This window comes from Charadrius vociferus, unplaced genomic scaffold (genome assembly GCF_000708025.1).
Source record: "Charadrius vociferus isolate BGI_N301 unplaced genomic scaffold, ASM70802v2 scaffold400, whole genome shotgun sequence".
Taxonomy (NCBI): Eukaryota; Metazoa; Chordata; class Aves; order Charadriiformes; family Charadriidae; genus Charadrius; species Charadrius vociferus.
This window is the reverse complement of record NW_009646556.1, coordinates 1,238,116-1,255,276: the sequence shown is the minus strand read 5'-3', so window position 1 is coordinate 1,255,276 and position 17,161 is coordinate 1,238,116.

The window sequence follows — 17,161 nt, the reverse complement described above, 5'->3', positions numbered from 1 at the left end:
CGCCAAGAGAACTCACCAGCTCCGCTCTTTGTTCAGGGGGAGTTGGGGAAGATTGTTTGGGTCGGGTGAGTTCCCCGATCTGATCCACAGTGTGGCCCCAGAAAAAGCTGTGTCAGCACAACTGTTGAGGGATGGTGTAGCCGCTGCGACAAGCAACGCAGACCAAGGATATCTTACCTTAGTACTGCTGCCAAATGCTTTGTGTCATAAAATGAAAGTGGAGGAGCAGTACTAGTCCCTGTGCATGCCCCTCGAGAGAAACACTCTAATACGCTGTTCTTTACATACACCAGTAAAAAAACCCATGAACAAGTATATAAATGAACAAATGGTATCTCAAGGATAAATGCTGTGAATATACAGTGACTTTAGAAGAAAACCTGTGATGAGGCTGATCAATAGTGGAACTTGGAGAAAATAAGTCTGAAAAGTAAATAATGAGGTTTACTGCAAGTGATAAATACGGAGTTATTGAATTCTTTGTTATAGGATTTTCTCTTGTTAACCTTGGTTTTACAGATACATTTTGCATTCAGTAAAGGATAATCACTTCAAAGGATCATTGTCAGAAATAAGTGATATGCAACAGTAAACCATCAGGAAAAATGGACTGAAATTTACTTCGACTAAGAGAGAATCTTTAAAGCACTTACACAACAATTAATCAATTTATTCCCCTCCCCACAATTCATGCCAGTAACTCTGAAAACAAACTATCCATCCACTAGGGATAATTGTTGTTCTAAGCCGTGGCCCTGACAAATATGTTTTTTAGTCTCAGATATAAGTAAGAGCTACAAAAGGTTAAAATATGTGGGTATAGTTCAGATAAACATCTAAGAGTTCGGAAATTCATCTGAATGCTTTCTGTCAGAAAAAAACGTGCTGTAAGTCTCGTGAGAAAAAGGCTTATTTGTGATGTTGCTGGCACTTTTATTTCTGTTCTCAGCTGGAATATGATGAGAGTAGTTAACTTCTCACATGGTGTTTTGTCTTCGAGAGTTGTGGGGAAAAAGTTTAGTTCTAAAAATAGAGGATTATGGTGAGACTCTTATCCTGTGTATACTGACTTTGGCTCTCGTTACTGAGAGACAACAGGATGGTAAAGTAAAATTTTGGCAAAAACTGAAAAGTTGCATGCAGTTAAAGAAGAAATAATTGTTTTCATTTTACAAGTTAAAAAAAAACCCCACATATTCGAGTTGAAAGACAATTTCTGATTTTTAGTTACGTGGCACTAGATCAAAAATCCTTTTCTTAATTAACCTGAATAATAACTCTGACAATCACCAAGTTCTTATGGCAGTGCCTTGAAATGAAGCTTGACTATACACAGCAGCAGGACTAGGGTCTTAGCTATGGACAGAATACATTGTCTACAGCAGGTAAATGTCTTCCAAATACTTTCATTTCCAAAATGCCTTAGAAATTTATCGATCTTTCATTATAAGTCAATGGGATGTAGTTTCCAATATTAGTTCTGAAGTGGAACTTGAACTTTTAAACTACGTCGACTTGTTGAAATTTTTTTACCAACAGCTTCACGTGACAAATACATGTATCTGCAGGGACAGGCTACGGTGTACATGAGCACATAAATTTTCATGCTGCAGCTCCAGCAGACTGCTCCACCTCACCCAGGGCAGCTAGAGAAACAGCGCATCACTTCCGTAATGGCAATTCTCCCTTTTAACAGATCAGGTATTTTTTTTTCCTGAAACAAAGGGGTATGGTTTATACATCCTTGGACTAGCTCTACAGGACACCTTTAACAGATATTTAATGTCACAGACATCCAAGTCAACCAGGTAGCTAATATCTGCAGGACCGAGACTGGTAAATACTGCTTTTGTCAGCAGTGCTGATTTAAACCGCCCTTACCCCCAGGCTCCTTGTTCCCTTATTTTCTTTCTCCCTTGTTGCCCCCAAAAAACTGTTTGGATGGCTGGTAGAAGGGGTGTGCAGAAGAAGATGTTTTTAACCTGTATCAATTCCCTAGTCTGTTTTACCACAAATTCCCATGAACAATTGTACTGCTGCAACTGAGACAGTGACAAAGACGTGGGGAATGAACAGTTGGGGACTGAGAAGCACTGACACGAGAAAAGGTGTTCAAACTACAGCAGCCATCCTGTCTGACCATAACATGTTTCTGCTACTTATCTAGGCCACCAATTCAAGGAGAATTCTTGGAAAGCAAAAAGGTGCCGGTTAAAGATGGCAACAAAACTTATCCTTTAAATAATAAAACTCTCTTCTAAACTGAAACCATAGGGGTGCCACTTAAATAGTCTGAGTAGAATTCAGTGAATTCCTTGCAACTAGGCACTGTTGCTGCTTCTTTGCAAATCCATATTCTAGCACATTTACTAAATGTGCAAAACTGGACTTATTTACACAGGGCTTGTGTGGTAGAGACAGTTCTTACTAAAATTTCAACATCTTTAAAGGGTCATTTCTTTCAGTGTTATGTATTCAGAACTCATAGTTCAGCTGGCATTTTGTCTGTGCACAAATTATATGATGTTGCCCTTTTCTTCCCAAAATGAACATCCACTAATAATTACCACTTGTGTTATGAAGACATCCACTTAAAAAGGGTCACACAGAGTTAAGATCACATTATAATAAACTCACTCTGCTTAGACTTCAAGGGGGTCTCTCCTTCCCCCTCTTACTCCAGACACTGTTGCAGTTGCATACTGCTTTTGTATGAACAAGCTCGTTGTTACTGACTGTTGCAGTTTATTGGAAAATTAAAAATTAAAATATGCAGACTATTTTATAACCACACATAAATTTACAAACTTCTAAGATCCAGTATGTTTGCCTATCTGCAAACCAGATTACACAATACAGGCATTTGTAGGGAAAAATTCATAGACAGATTTTTAAAGGCTGTATAACACTCAGAAAAGAACTGTTAAGCAGCTGGTCATTCCCCACTTTTATGAATACAGGGTTGAGTTATTACTCCATATAATACAGTACTTGTTTTGGCATAGGTAATCCCTAACGCTTAGTCTGTTTACAGGTCGTATCTGCCTCTGCAGTGATACTGCCAAAGCCTGGTAAATTTTCTGAAGGGCAGTAGGAGTAGACTGAGTACCTTTCACATACTGACCAATGTATACGCTCCCTATATAGAATCTCTTATAAACAGATTCCAAAGAATATGCTTTTGTTTTAGGGAACAGAGGGACTTTTTTGTTGTACTCCTCCCCTCCCAAATCTTTCCCTTTAGAAATGACTCTTTGTAATCCTGCATGTTTGGGGTTTTTAATCTATAGACGAAAACATGGAGCCAGGAGACGGATGAAAACTAAAATGCATAAATCCTTTTAAAGGAATTTCTGTCTTATATAGGCTTATTTAGATGTGGTAGGAACATGGAGACTGGAGCCAACTGTACTGTTTCTGCCAATCTGCCTTGAAGTTCAAGACTGAATAATGTCAAAAAGTTCATATGCTTTCCAAGATGTATGTTATATGGTTCACAGATAACAATGTCTAGTTTGTCTGTCACCTATCTCAGCAGCTGTAAGAAGTACCTGGATTAATCAGGAAGACATACTGTAGAAGATGTCATCACCTCGATAGTTTAGAAAGTAATAGATTCTCAGAAGCCGCATCAGAGTATTGAAAAAAGATTGGTGTGGATCCTGGAACAAGTTTTCTTTCAATTCTTTCCCTTGAACCTTTGCCTTCTCCTTACATTTTTCCATCCCTTATGCTCCTTGGGACCAGTCCAGTATGGAGGATCTCTCTGCAAACCTTGCCTTCACTCATAGCCAAGTAAAACAAAGGATCAAGCTTCTTTGCCTGTCTAGAGCAATCAGAACTTCAAGTTTATCATTGAGAAATCATAAGGATCATAAATTGAGCATTTATTTGGCCTCTTTTTTTTTTTTTGGACAGAAGAACTGGTATCACAAGGCACTTTGAGAATGGAATTTCTGTCTTCCTTGCCTTGATCTGAGGGAGCATTACTGAATTTGAGGACATGGTCAGACTTGTGCCACTGATCTGTATTAAGAGGTGAACTCCTTCACACTGCCTGTAGTTGCCAGTCCTCTCAGATCTACCAGTGTGACTACACATGGAGCCACTCCCTAACCTGGTTCTGTCAAAATAATCTGCTTTTTGTGGCAAATGATCAGAGAACCATAGGAAAGGAATGAAAGAAAAATGTTCCATTTTGTTGGCTCCTGTTACTCTAGGGACTGGACAAGGTTCTCACTGACAGTTGGTTACCATGGCTGCTAATACCCTGATACAAAGTGAATGAATACCATGATTTAGAAGAAAGGAGTGAACACTCACTAGGAAACCCTAGGAATATCATAGGAGTAGGCAACTATATAGCAGTTCCTTTAAAGCGAGAAACTGATGACCATTTGGAAAAAAGTCTTTATATTTTAATGATCTGTAAAGTTTAGCCTCTGGCAGTTCTATTTTTAAAATAATCTTTTACAATTAAAACCAGTTAACTTCGAAACTGCTGCAAGATGAAATATATTTGATCTCTTGTCTGTGTTTTAAATTGCCACAACTTTCGTTTGCTGCAGACTAACGCCCCCTCCAAACATTAAATGCTGATATCTTACGTGTATACAGAAGAGGCACAGCATCTGTTACACAGTCAAGAAACAACTCTGACTGCCTTACTGCCAGGAAAGACAACTCACTTTGTACAAGAATGCTATTTGTCTCTTAGCCATGCAAGAATCCACTTAGCTTCCATTTCAGTTCATTTGTAGTTGCCAATATCTACCCTTTAAATACTTACAGCTGCCACTTCTGTGTTGAAAAAGTATCTATTTTCATCTTTCATTTAGGAGTGAGACACTGTCCAAAGCATCTGGTAATGTGAACTGTGGGGCCCTGGATAGCCCAGGAACTATATAGCCTGGTTCAAAGTCATCCTAGAATAAGAGTGTTCTGTGAGTGGTTTTTCTGGCGGCAGTGGCCCTTGATTATCAAAAAATTCCACCCAACACAAACACTATTTTGCCAGCTTGTTTTCACCCTGCATCAGTTCCCCAGTCTAGTTAGCCAAACAGTTGCACACATAGCTGCATTTGCAGAACCCAGAGGGCAATGCAGGGGCAGGAAGAGACATTCAGGGTTACTTTTCTAGAATTGACTTCACAAGACAGGCTTGTAAAACTGACTTGACTATGCTGTATCCAAATCATAGGCAACACCAAATCGTAGGCAGAGGACTTCAGCCTATACAGACACTAATCCAAACCTTTTCCAAAGCGCTAATTCCCTAGACAAACATTTAGAAGTATGCTGTGGATTCAATAATTATTTCAAAATAGTCTTCGTTTTCTGGAAACAGTGTGGGAGGGCAAAATAGGTAAAACAAGCTACTTAGTTTTAGATTCTACACTTGATTGAATTATCAGCTGCCATTATTCCTATTGTGGGAGGCAATAAAGTGTCTTGTGTTCAAAAGATAGTCTTCCCTAAAATCACAATCTATACTCAGAAATGGAGATTTCCATCACAAACTCATATTGTTGCCACATGCATCAAAATCAATGGGTAGTCTATCAGAATTACAACTATTTTACCAATAAATAATACAGATACTGGCCCCCCAACTTCTCCCACTGTGACGGAGAGCGTATGTACACTGTAGGCGTTTTTAGAGCTACAGCTCATGCAGGCACAGCCAGCCTGGCCATAAAGCAGCTGTATTAGCTGCTGCTAACAGAACCCTTGCAGCACAGATTTCATTGCAGGGGTGCATGGCATTCTACAAAACCGAATAAATACTTGAGAAGTTTAGCCAGCTCTGAAATCTATTTTGGCCTGCCTGTTTTGCCAGTAGCCAGTCATTTTAACTGGTGTTTTAACAATACAACTTCAATTACATGGAAATAACATTTGTCTTAGCTGCTCTCAGGAATCACAGAATTTGCAAAGCAAACTGTTTCCCAATGGACAGTGTTCTTATTCAGGAGGGCTCTATTGCCATGATTCTCACCATTTGTAGGGATAATTTGATGCAAAAAATTACAACTGTGATTTGACTAATGTGAAGCCTGCCCATAAAAAAGATCTACGAATGTTAGGCTGCCAGGAGGTACTTCTCTGGGCCTGAAGTTAATGAGGCTGTGGCTGTACTGACCCTTCCTAGGTGATGAATATTGACTTCAGCGGTCCCCATTTCCCCTCCTGAAGCCCTCTCCATTCCCAGCTACCCTTTCTTGCCCAGGTGCCATACTTGCTGTTGTGCCACCATTAATACTTGTGCAGTCCCAGAGTGAATCAGATCAGGGAACAAATTCGCCTGAAAAATATGAGCAACCATAAGCGAGTGTCTGTGCTGGCACAGCGGAGGAAGTAGTAAGCGATGGAGGTTGTAACAAGAAGCAGGAGGCAGGGACTTGATAACTTTGTTTGAATCACAGTCTACTACATGAGCCTTGGTAACATACAATGTCTCTAGGCTAACAGAGGAATTGGAACTGTAAAGGGATGAAATTACTGGTGAATTTGAATAGCTCAGAATAGATGTCAGCTTTCCTAGTGCCGTGCCTTTGTTATATCTCCTCACATTCAAGAAAGCAAGTATTTCACATGCTTGAATTGAATGCTACAGGAGTTTATTCAGTAACTTTGAGTGTAGCTTTATTTGAGCTTTTGAGTGTTTTATTTGTTTCAGGAATAATTAGTCCTAAGAATATACTGGCAACATAGTTCAAACACAATGTCATTCTACTATGTGGCATTCTTCAGTTCACCTCCCATCTCAGTAAACTATAATAAGTTTCATGAAAAATCTCATGCAGTCCCCATGAAGTATGGGATACCAGCTCTTTCTTTTTATGCACACAATTTAAAAATTTCAAACAGAAAGGGCTTGAGGCAAAATTCCTTGCCTAAATAGCTTTTAAGTTTGTGAGAACTTAGATCCAAAATATGTTACTTTAATCCATCTAATTTACCCAGCATTTCATCCTTTGTAAGTAGCTCAGTCTAAAGCTTTATAGTCAACTAGCAAAAACTCGAAACAATGCTGATCTCCATTTTAAATAATCTCCTGTCAAGAATCATATATAAGAAAGTCTAGAAAGTATGTCACTACTTGCCATGTTTGTAGTGGGTAGATCTGAATTCAGGACAGTACCCAGCATCTCAGAAGCATACCTAAATGACCAATAAAAGCACTTAGGGAGATGGCATTTTACTCTCTGGCATTGATATGGCATCATGCAACCCCAGTTCCAGTTTCCTGACTATTTCAGCTTTCTTCTCACCGGTTCATCCCACAAGACATTCTTTAAGCCGCCTTATATGAAGTTTTTCTTTCTCCCATGTCTTGATTATGACATGAGTCCACTCTGAGTCCTTCAGCTTCCCCCTCCTTTACCACATCCATCTTTCTCTGCCAGAGAGCACAAAAAGCACAAAAAGATGTACTCCAGCTTCTCCCCTACTCTTGTGAAAAATGGGTCAGTCAGCTTTGTGCTCCTCTCTACCTTCCACCCTTCGTATACAGTTATATCCTGTCTGCGCTACCTCTCATGTTTGTTCTCTTAGATGGTAAATTCTTCATAGTGGATGCTCCGTATACTCTTAACACTTGGCCTGGTTTGGATGTTGCTATAATATAGGTAATAAAACTATGTTCCACAGAGACCTGAACTTTATCTCACAACAAAAAACAAACCCTGTGCATAATTGCTAATGTTTTTAAGTCACAGAAGTAATGGTGGAGTCTATTTTTAGACATTGTGTTAAGTTTCACTCACTTTTGATAATCTGCATTTTCCTTTTGTGGAGTTATGTTTTGTTTATAATTTAGAAATTGTGTGTTAGATCTCACATGATGACCTTTAAAACAAACCAAGCTTAACATCTTGATATCCACAATGGCGTGGGAGTCTAAAGATGTGGTTGAAGATACTTGTTTCTCGTTAGGAGGAAACTAATGACAGATCATGCCACTTCCTCAGTTATCAAGGAAGATCCTCTTGGTGCTAGTTTTATGTTAAACTGCAGCAGTTCATGATGTACTGTGTGTATTTATAATCTATATATACACAGCACACAGGTTTTTGACAGAGCTCAATCCTGTACATTGTTCATTAATTGACTAATCTATACAAATTAGCAGAATAAATTTGATAGCTTTTATCTGTTATGCAAAGGTTATGAACTTATAGAATCATAGAATGGTTTAGGTTGGAAAGGACCTTAAAAATCATCGAGTTCCAACTCCTGCCATGGGCAGGAACACCTCCCACTAGACCAGGCTGCCCAAGGCCACGTCCAGCCTGGTGCCCTCTTCCAGTTTATAGCCATTCCCCCTCGTCCTGTCACTACATGCCCCAGTAAAAAGTCCCTCCCCAGCTCTCCTGTAGGCCCCCTTTAGGTACTGGAAGGCCCCAAAAAGATCTCCCCGGAGCCTTCTCTTCTCCAGGCTGAACAGCCCCAGCTCTCAGCCTCTCCTCACAGAAGAGGTGCTCCAGCCCTCGGATCAGCCTCATGGCTCTCCTGGACACGCTCCAGCAGGTCCATGTCTGTCTTATGTTGGGGACTCCAGAGCTGGATGCAGTACTCCAGATGGGGACTCACGAGAGCGGAGTAGAGGGGCAGAATCACCTCCGTTGACCTGCTGGCCACACTTCTGATGCAGCCCAGGATACAGTTGGCTGTATACTTGGATACTTGTCCACCAAATACTGAGCAATAAACAGATGGGAAGTATACTGGATAGATATATGCCAGACATTTCCCAGTTCCATTTCTTGAATCACAAGGAAGCATATCAGACAACTGCATATCCAGTTGGTCTGTACCTTCTCATCCTGCTAATGTCTGTGCTAATTTGCAGAGAAATGCCAAAGAATGAAAATTATTACATTCTTTTAGGAGATCAGCTGCATCAGACAGTAACAGTACAAACTTGACAGGAACCTGTATCACTGACCCTCAGTCCTGATCTGGAGACACTACACTCGAAAGAACTAAAAATATTTTAATTGCTCTCTTTTTCTGCTACCAGTGTTTGTGCTGAGGTTTTCAACAGGATATTTCATGCTAGGAACTGGACTGCAACAAGCAGCTCGTTCACTTTAGTTAAAAAATCCTTACTGCCTGCACAGGTATTATCATGAGTGCAGGTGCTACAGCAAAAGGCTCCCTGTCCAGTTGTATTTTCCACCTTCATAATTCATCTGAGGTATTCTTCCTACATTGCTGTTCTAGCCAGTCTTCGCATGTCAAGCAAAGTACTTCAGGCGCTGACTGATATCTGCTAGATTTTGTTGGGGCCAACAAAGGCGGTGGCCACTCTCAGCTGTCTGCTCTGCCCCCGTGTTAGACGCCCCTGCTGAAGGGACAGGCCCACGCTCATGAGGACCCCAGTTACAGCATGAGGAAGTAACAGAACGAAAGCCAACACTGACACCAGTTGAATGCTACCAGCTGTGCACTACAGAAGTCAAGCAAGACATACTTGTGCCGCTTAGTGATTTCTACCTACAGAAGCAATCATTGCCGAGCCAAGATAGGAAGACAACAGATATGCTTTTTTGTCATCCCAGCTAAACGCCTTCTTGAGTGGAAGTCAACACCTGTACAATACTGTTCTAGTAACTCAGGGCAACAGTCAAATCCCAAATTCATCTTCGTTCACCCAGGGAGGCAAGAAAGGCTTGCAATGGAAATTCAGGGATTAACAAGGTGACTATTTATGTTCAGATAAAAAGACTGGTCAGCTTGACATGCCTACTCTAAATATTGAGGTGGAAGAATGGTATTTACAAAAGCTAACTTTGGCTTAGTGAGGCTAAGAAAAGAACTGAGCAGAAACTATTCTGAATTACCATTTTTTTATCCTCTCCTCCCCACCCACACTGACCTGAGTGAAGAGGAGCCTCAATAAGCTAAGATTAGCTTTTGTCAGTATCCCCAAATCTGTTAGAAAGTTACAGACAACTTCTTCTCTAAAGGCCGAGCTGTATTTAGTGAGAATCAGCGTAGAGTCACAGTTATAGAAAAGCCAACCAAACTTACTAATGCAAGAAGGAATAGAGTTAGCTGCTTTCTGTGAGTCTAGGATCCAAGAACTCTAAAGGAGTATCACTGCAGACTAAACTGAGGAATGCCCCTCCTATTTGCTCACAGGCACTTTTATCTTTGCAACCAGCAGTAATAAACTACAGACCTCAGTGAGAGTTCTGGCCTTCGAACAGAAGCATTTTCGATTGGCCCCAGGTACCCAGTTTGTAAAGATATAATTTAGGAATGTTCTAAAACGAGACAGCTACTATGTTACCTCTCTCATTTTCCCAGAGTTTTCATGGCCTGAGGATCGGGTTTGGCTCCCATAAACCCCATAAAATTTGTAAAGGAGAATGTTCACTTTTCGTACATGCATTTACACAGAAACATCACCACTGTCTGTTTTGCTGGGCCATACAGGACGTCAGTATGATCAGAGCATACACGTGCGTTCTAAAGCACGGGGGAAGTGAGAAGAGTGAACTGTGTGGGCGAAATGTTCTCTCCGACCAGGTGATCTGGTGAATTCGCAGACTGGGCTGAGGGGGAAATAGTACACATAATGGCAGTCTAGCAGTTGATAGGTGAAGATGCGAGATGTTTTTTAACAGGATGAGGTTAGCTCTTCCTTTCATGGAAATACATCAACCCTTTCTGGAAAATGTCCTTTTTATCTAAATTACTTTTTTTTTTTACATTAAGACGTATGAAAAAAATAACAATGTGGGGGTGGAACAAATCTGTTTGTCTTCAGTGTGTTCCTCCACAAGAAGAAATGGAATGGAAACTCTGTCCTACATCATATTTTGAGCTGCGTTTGCTTCCGTAATGTAGTGGCGTAGGGCATTATTTTAAATAAATGGTGTATTACACATTTTGTCTATAGCAAAGAATGGAGAATCCTTCTACTGTGGACTTGTAAGAGTTTAAATATTGAATATGAACATGATGAAATAAGTAAATGCAGAACCAGTACTATTGTACAGAAAGACACCAGTGACCAGTTTTCATTTTTTTTCCCCACCCCACCATCATTCCTCCACCCCAGCATCACTGCCATTACAGGATATGCACACATCTCGGACCACACTGCATAGTCTTGCATGTTACCTATACAAGTGAGCAACTTAACACTGATTTTTACAGTCTACAATTGCAACATTTGGCATGCTAATAAAAATTAATTGGAGAAAAGATAATTTATTAAATATCTACTAATTCAGTATTCATAATGCAGTATTTATATAGCCTCAGGACTATAAACATTGTAAGTACTACAACTGTTTTCCATGCTCAGGCAGAGCAAAATACAAAAGCTGGTATTAGCTGTAATAAGAGAATGTCACAGGGCAGCAAGACAGTAAACTAGAATTACCATGTCACTGATATGACAGGTAGACATCATGGTTTAACTGTACAGTGATTTACTGGCTTAATCCTGCAGTCTCAATATTCCAGCCTTCTGAAATCCTATCATTCTGAGGCCCCTGTGACCACTCACTCCATCTGCCGTTCCCTCTCACTTAAGGATCTGAACACTGAATGTTCAATTAACTGCTGAAAACAAAAAAAAAAACCACAAAACAAAACAAGCATTGTATGCCACACAGGGGAAATAAATGCACATTTCTGCTGAAGTGAAACTGTCCCATATTGTTTTTAACACTCTTAAGATCTCATGGGTTTTGTGGTTCGTATACGCACCTCTACCCAGACGTGTTTACTTGTGTTCTGTCTGGTGTCCAGGATTTGGCTCTATTTCCGCACAGTGAGAAGAAAACAATGACAATGGTTTCAGCTTTTAAATTGTTTGTTGCCTGGGACTTATAGGAGTATGTAACTGGAGCAGATACACAGATGGCCAAGAAATTTGCTTTAAATTTTGTAATGATTCAGGCAGCCAGTAAAACAATCAAGTATTAAATTGCATTCACGTCTTTGCTGCCTGAGAAGCTTAAAGAAAATTGCAGTAGTTAATTTCTTAAGTAAATAAGCATGCACTCAATCAAATCATGTAAGTCACTGAGAAGCTTCCCGATGAAGTTTGATTAGAGCCTAATTTTTTTTTCTAACTCAAAAGGAGAATATTTTCCAACACTTGAAATTAAAAAAGGTAAAAAAGTACAAGCTTTTAGTTTAATATCTTTGTGGTCTGAGAAAAGCGAGAGTTACAATGAGGGAAATAATTTTATCAGTTTCTGTTTAAGAAGTTTAACATAGAGACTTATGACCAAATGCTAATGATCTTTGCTAACACCTGTGCACAGAATAGACGGTGGCAAGTATGCAGGCATGCGTGGCACATGCTGCATCCTAACACTGCGATAATTTTACAAAGTAACAAAAAACCTTATTAGGAAAGGTAAAATGTTTATACAGTTTTAAAACAGCTAAAAAGTACAGATTGAAGATCCGTATTGAAATCCAGTTCTGTCAAATCTACATAATAGAATACTAATAAAAAAATTAATCTTCACAACTATAGATTATAACCATTTCAGTTAAAACCACTAAGCAACAATTTTTAAAGGCAGTTGTACAATAAGCTCGTTTTTTGTATCAAACACATTGACACACTGAAGCATTAACAAATGTATGGACACTATCAAGAAAATTAGGTTAAAATGAGTGAAGTGTCAGATTTGTACTACACTGCTTTGTAAACTCTCACAAAAGGATATCTCTCAGACAACAACTTTATAAAAATGGAAAACAGAGACCCTCCCCACCATGTCAGAGCAAGGGAAAATGATTTATTTATCTAACAGGTATTTAACCTGCAGATTCACATTAACTCCTAAAACACAGTTTCATTTGGGAGCTAAGTGAACACCACAAATGTATATTTTTTGTCTCCTCTCATAAAAACACTGATGTTAATGCTGCTTTGAGTAAGGATGACTGGACTAGACTCCCTCTGGAGCTCATCAGTTCTTCTCCTTAACTGACCTAGGCAACTGCTGTTTAACAATACACGAGGCACTCCCTCCTCACCAAAGGCTTTGCATCTTGCTTTTAATGTTTTTCATCAGCTTTGTCATCAGAAACTCTTGAATAAACACTTCAAACATAGGCCTTCTGCACTGTGGTACAGATGGAAACTTAAGCTTTACAGGCCATCTCATCGACACATAGCTTCTTGCTTCTCAGTCCAAATATAAGCAGACTCCTGAATAATAAGGCAACAGCTCTTGGGTACGTTGAGCTTGTAGGTCTGATTAAAGAAGCAGCGATAAAATGCTTTTGTGAATGAAGACTTCTTTCTAGCTAACACCTGTTTGGGACCTCTTGCAATCTTGCCAGTTAAGGTCTTTGAAAAGCACACCCTTCTGCAGGTCATAACGGGTAAGTAAAAGCCAAACCAAAACAAAAAACATCCTCCCTCCCCCTCCACCCCCAGCAACCCAAGGCATGCTTACTCTTTGAATCAGAGAGCAGCTGAGCTGCCATGTGGTTCACTTGCCAGCTTTCTGAAATTGCAGTACTGGGGAACTCTAGGATTTTGATATTCAAACTCAGTATTTGTACCGCCAACATTTAACCTCACATTCCAGGGAGGGGTTGGGCTCGCAGCCCGGGACATTCCGAAAAGCATTCCAACCAGCAAGGGCCCCGGAGGTAGCCCCACAGTGAGCGCATCCATGCTAAAAGGCTAGTAAAAATATCTTTGCATTCCCATTCACATTTCTAATAAGCAGAGGACATGTAGGCTACAGGGAGCACAAGTTACAGTTCTCCCCACAGCCACGGATAACACCTTGGCAGGTATCATTACAAATAGTTTCTACAGCATGAAGATAACACATGAAATAAAACACAACTGCTTTTCTGTTTGCTTGCGGTAGCCTTGTGACAGAAGAAAACCCAGTTGCTTCACTGAATTCCAAAGGATTAATAGTGAAACATTTTCACTAAGCAAATACTTAAAATAGAGCACAGCTTTGGTTAGTATTGACAAAGTATCATATTCACACCACATTAAAATTAAATAAAAAAAATCCCGAAGAGTGAGGCTAAATATCCTCCAACCCAACTGTGGTCTCAATTGCCACCCTATGCAAGAACGCAGAAGTGCAATGGCTGGACCGTTAAATACTGTAGAAGTCAGAGTATTTTTCTGGGGAAAGAATAAAATCTGCCACCTTCTGTTTACGAAAGGTACAGCAGAAAAGAGAAGCACAGCAGAAACTCATAGAGACAAGTCACCAGTGTAGTTTGCTCTTTAAAACTAATATGAATAGAGCAATTTCTAGAAGGAAAGCACTGGCTGCTGAAGCAATTACTTTAAAATCAGTGCTGAGAAGGGAACATACATAGTAAAGACAGTCATCTTATCTGTAGAACTGGTTAGAATGAATTGAATGATCAAAGTAGCATAATAAGTCCCACAATAGTTGTAACAGTTAAGAGGAATGAAAGCATGTAAGAGAAAGTCATTGAACCCAAACATTCTGACCTGCACACACACATATATACACAACTGCAAATTTTCTTTAGTTCTTTTTGAAATTGATCAAGGTTGTCAAACATTCTGCTTTCTAGCCCTTTGACAGAATTTACAGTGCTTCTATATTTAGCATTGAATACTCATTCCAGAGCAACTCCTCACTCTCATTTTCATGTGCTGTTTGGCCTAGCTATGGCCATCCATAATTACAGTGCAGACAGCCTCATTAATGTCTACAAGTATTACAATGAATTAAGAGGAGTAAGTATAAGCATTGGTGACCGTGCTTATACCATGCAAGTAAGGATTTGAAAACATGCACTTATTAGAAAACAGAAACACGTCCCTAAAACTTTCAGCACGTATTTGATTTAATATAAATACAATACATATACTTTGCAGACTAGCATTAACATAGTATTTGTTTCAGCTTATAGAGAACTATGTATCCAGTTTTATCCGATTGTCTCCATAAAGCAAACCAAGGCACGTATTCTGTAACATAAGACGACGAATAAAGCACCTACATGCTAGGGTATTCATACCTCTGTTTAGGCATCTATCTTCAACTATATTTCCATGTGAATTTTTGACAGCATGCTACAGAAATCTGCTCAGCTGTTCAACACAAACCCAAATTTTACACATTCTCAACTGCCACTGGAGTCACCTATCTCTCACCATAAACACGTACTTTGAATGCCATTTTAAATCAATTGCTGGAAAGAAACAATGTGAAAAGTCTGCACAGGCTACACCTCACTAAGAAGGCAGGAAGGATGCATGTTTATATCGTGACAAAATACAGGAGACAAAAAGAAAAGGTAGAAAGATTGTTATGAAGGCCTTGGCTGCCATACTGAACAATCCTATCTCTTTTCTGAAAGAGGTCCATATCAGCTGTGGCAGACTTTCTCCTGAGTGATTTTTCTTTGGGCTTTTCTATGAGCCAAGACAGAAATTACATGTTCCCCACAGCTGGCTTATCTAAAAATTGGTCCCAATCCACTGTAATTTCCACCAACCCATAGTAATTGCTGCCATACAAGTCTGCACTGTATTTAGACACCAACACTTATAATAATTGGGGTTCAATTGAAAAGATTCAATTTTAATTTTAGACAGATAAGAGACAAAGCAAGATTCTTCTAAGTGGCAGGACAAGAGACAATGTGCACAAATGAAAATACAGGATATCCCATGTAGACACAAGGAAAAAAAAACCAACACTTTTTTTTACCCTAAGGGTGCTTAAACACTGGAACAGGTTGCCAGGAAAGGTGACAGGTAGAGTCTTAATCCTTGGAGACACAAGAAACCCAGCTAGATACATGCTGGGTACTAGATATATACTTGCTCTAGTTGACCCTGCTTTGAGCAGTGGGGTTGGGCCAGATGATCTCCAGAGGTCCCTTCCAAGCTCAAATGTTCTATGATACTGTGATATTAGACCTCGCAAGCCACACTGCTAGCAGGACCTAAGAATGACTTTTTCCTCTATTATTTATTCTATGATTGGTCCAAAGAGTCCTGACAAAACCAACACACCCAGATAAAACTCACAATAGGAAAATGGCTGCTTCTGAAATTTCTGATTAATACTGCAAATTCTTTTGCTGCTTCGGCATAAAATTCTAGCACTAAAGTTATACCAAATGTAAGTATATTTAACTGCATTTACTCCAATGTACAAAATAAGCAAGAAAAAATTTCTTCTTAGACCGTATAAATTTACTATAAATTACTCTGATCTAAACTGCAGACATTTTAAATATGAATACATATCTAATTTCACAAGTCTGAATATTATGTGGTGACATATTGTTCTTCCACTGTAAAAGAATGGTTTAATGCTGGCACTACCACTTGAGGAAAGAGATTCAAAGTTTTAGACAGGAAAACTATTTGTGAACTATATCCAAATGAATTACATTTTGTACGTTCTTTATAGAAAATACTTTAGAGATCATGGCATAATATCCCTGTCATTTTGTTTTCAGACCAGAACTGATAGCCTGAAGATCTTCCCACCTGGGAAACTAAACCACCATTTCAATAAACCATTAATAACAGAAGTCCCTGAATTCTCTTAATCCATTAAGACATTCTTTTGGGGTTTCAAAACTCTAATTTAAATCAGACAAGCTCAGCTAGATTGCCAGGGAATCAGACTGGGTCTGTATGGTCTCTTGGCATACAGCATGTACTCATAGTTTAATAGGAAGTTACAATGATGGCAAATTAAGAAAAGAACATGTGCCTTTGATTAAGACCAGCAGTATCACTAACAGCTAAATACTGAGGCAAACTAGATCACATTTCAAGAGCTAACACGTAAGGCCATATTTGGATGCCCATTATTGCAAGTAATATTCATGTAGACATTTACTAGAACTTGCACGTTCAAAAGAACAAAACAGCTCAAAGTGCCTTCATTCAACAAATTGATGGCTACCAGGCTTGGCTCCAATTCCTTATTGGAAAGGCACAATTGTAATACCTAAGACCGGGAAAGCATGGTTAATTCTTATTGTTATATTTCTGAAGGGTAAAATGTAATAGAAATTATGAAAGAAGAATGTTATTTTCACGCTTAGTGTTATAATTTCTAAGTCCTTCTCTCTGCAAAAAACCTTTTTCTTGATACATGACAGGTGTAAGTAAAGCTCGCAAGACATGCATAAAACT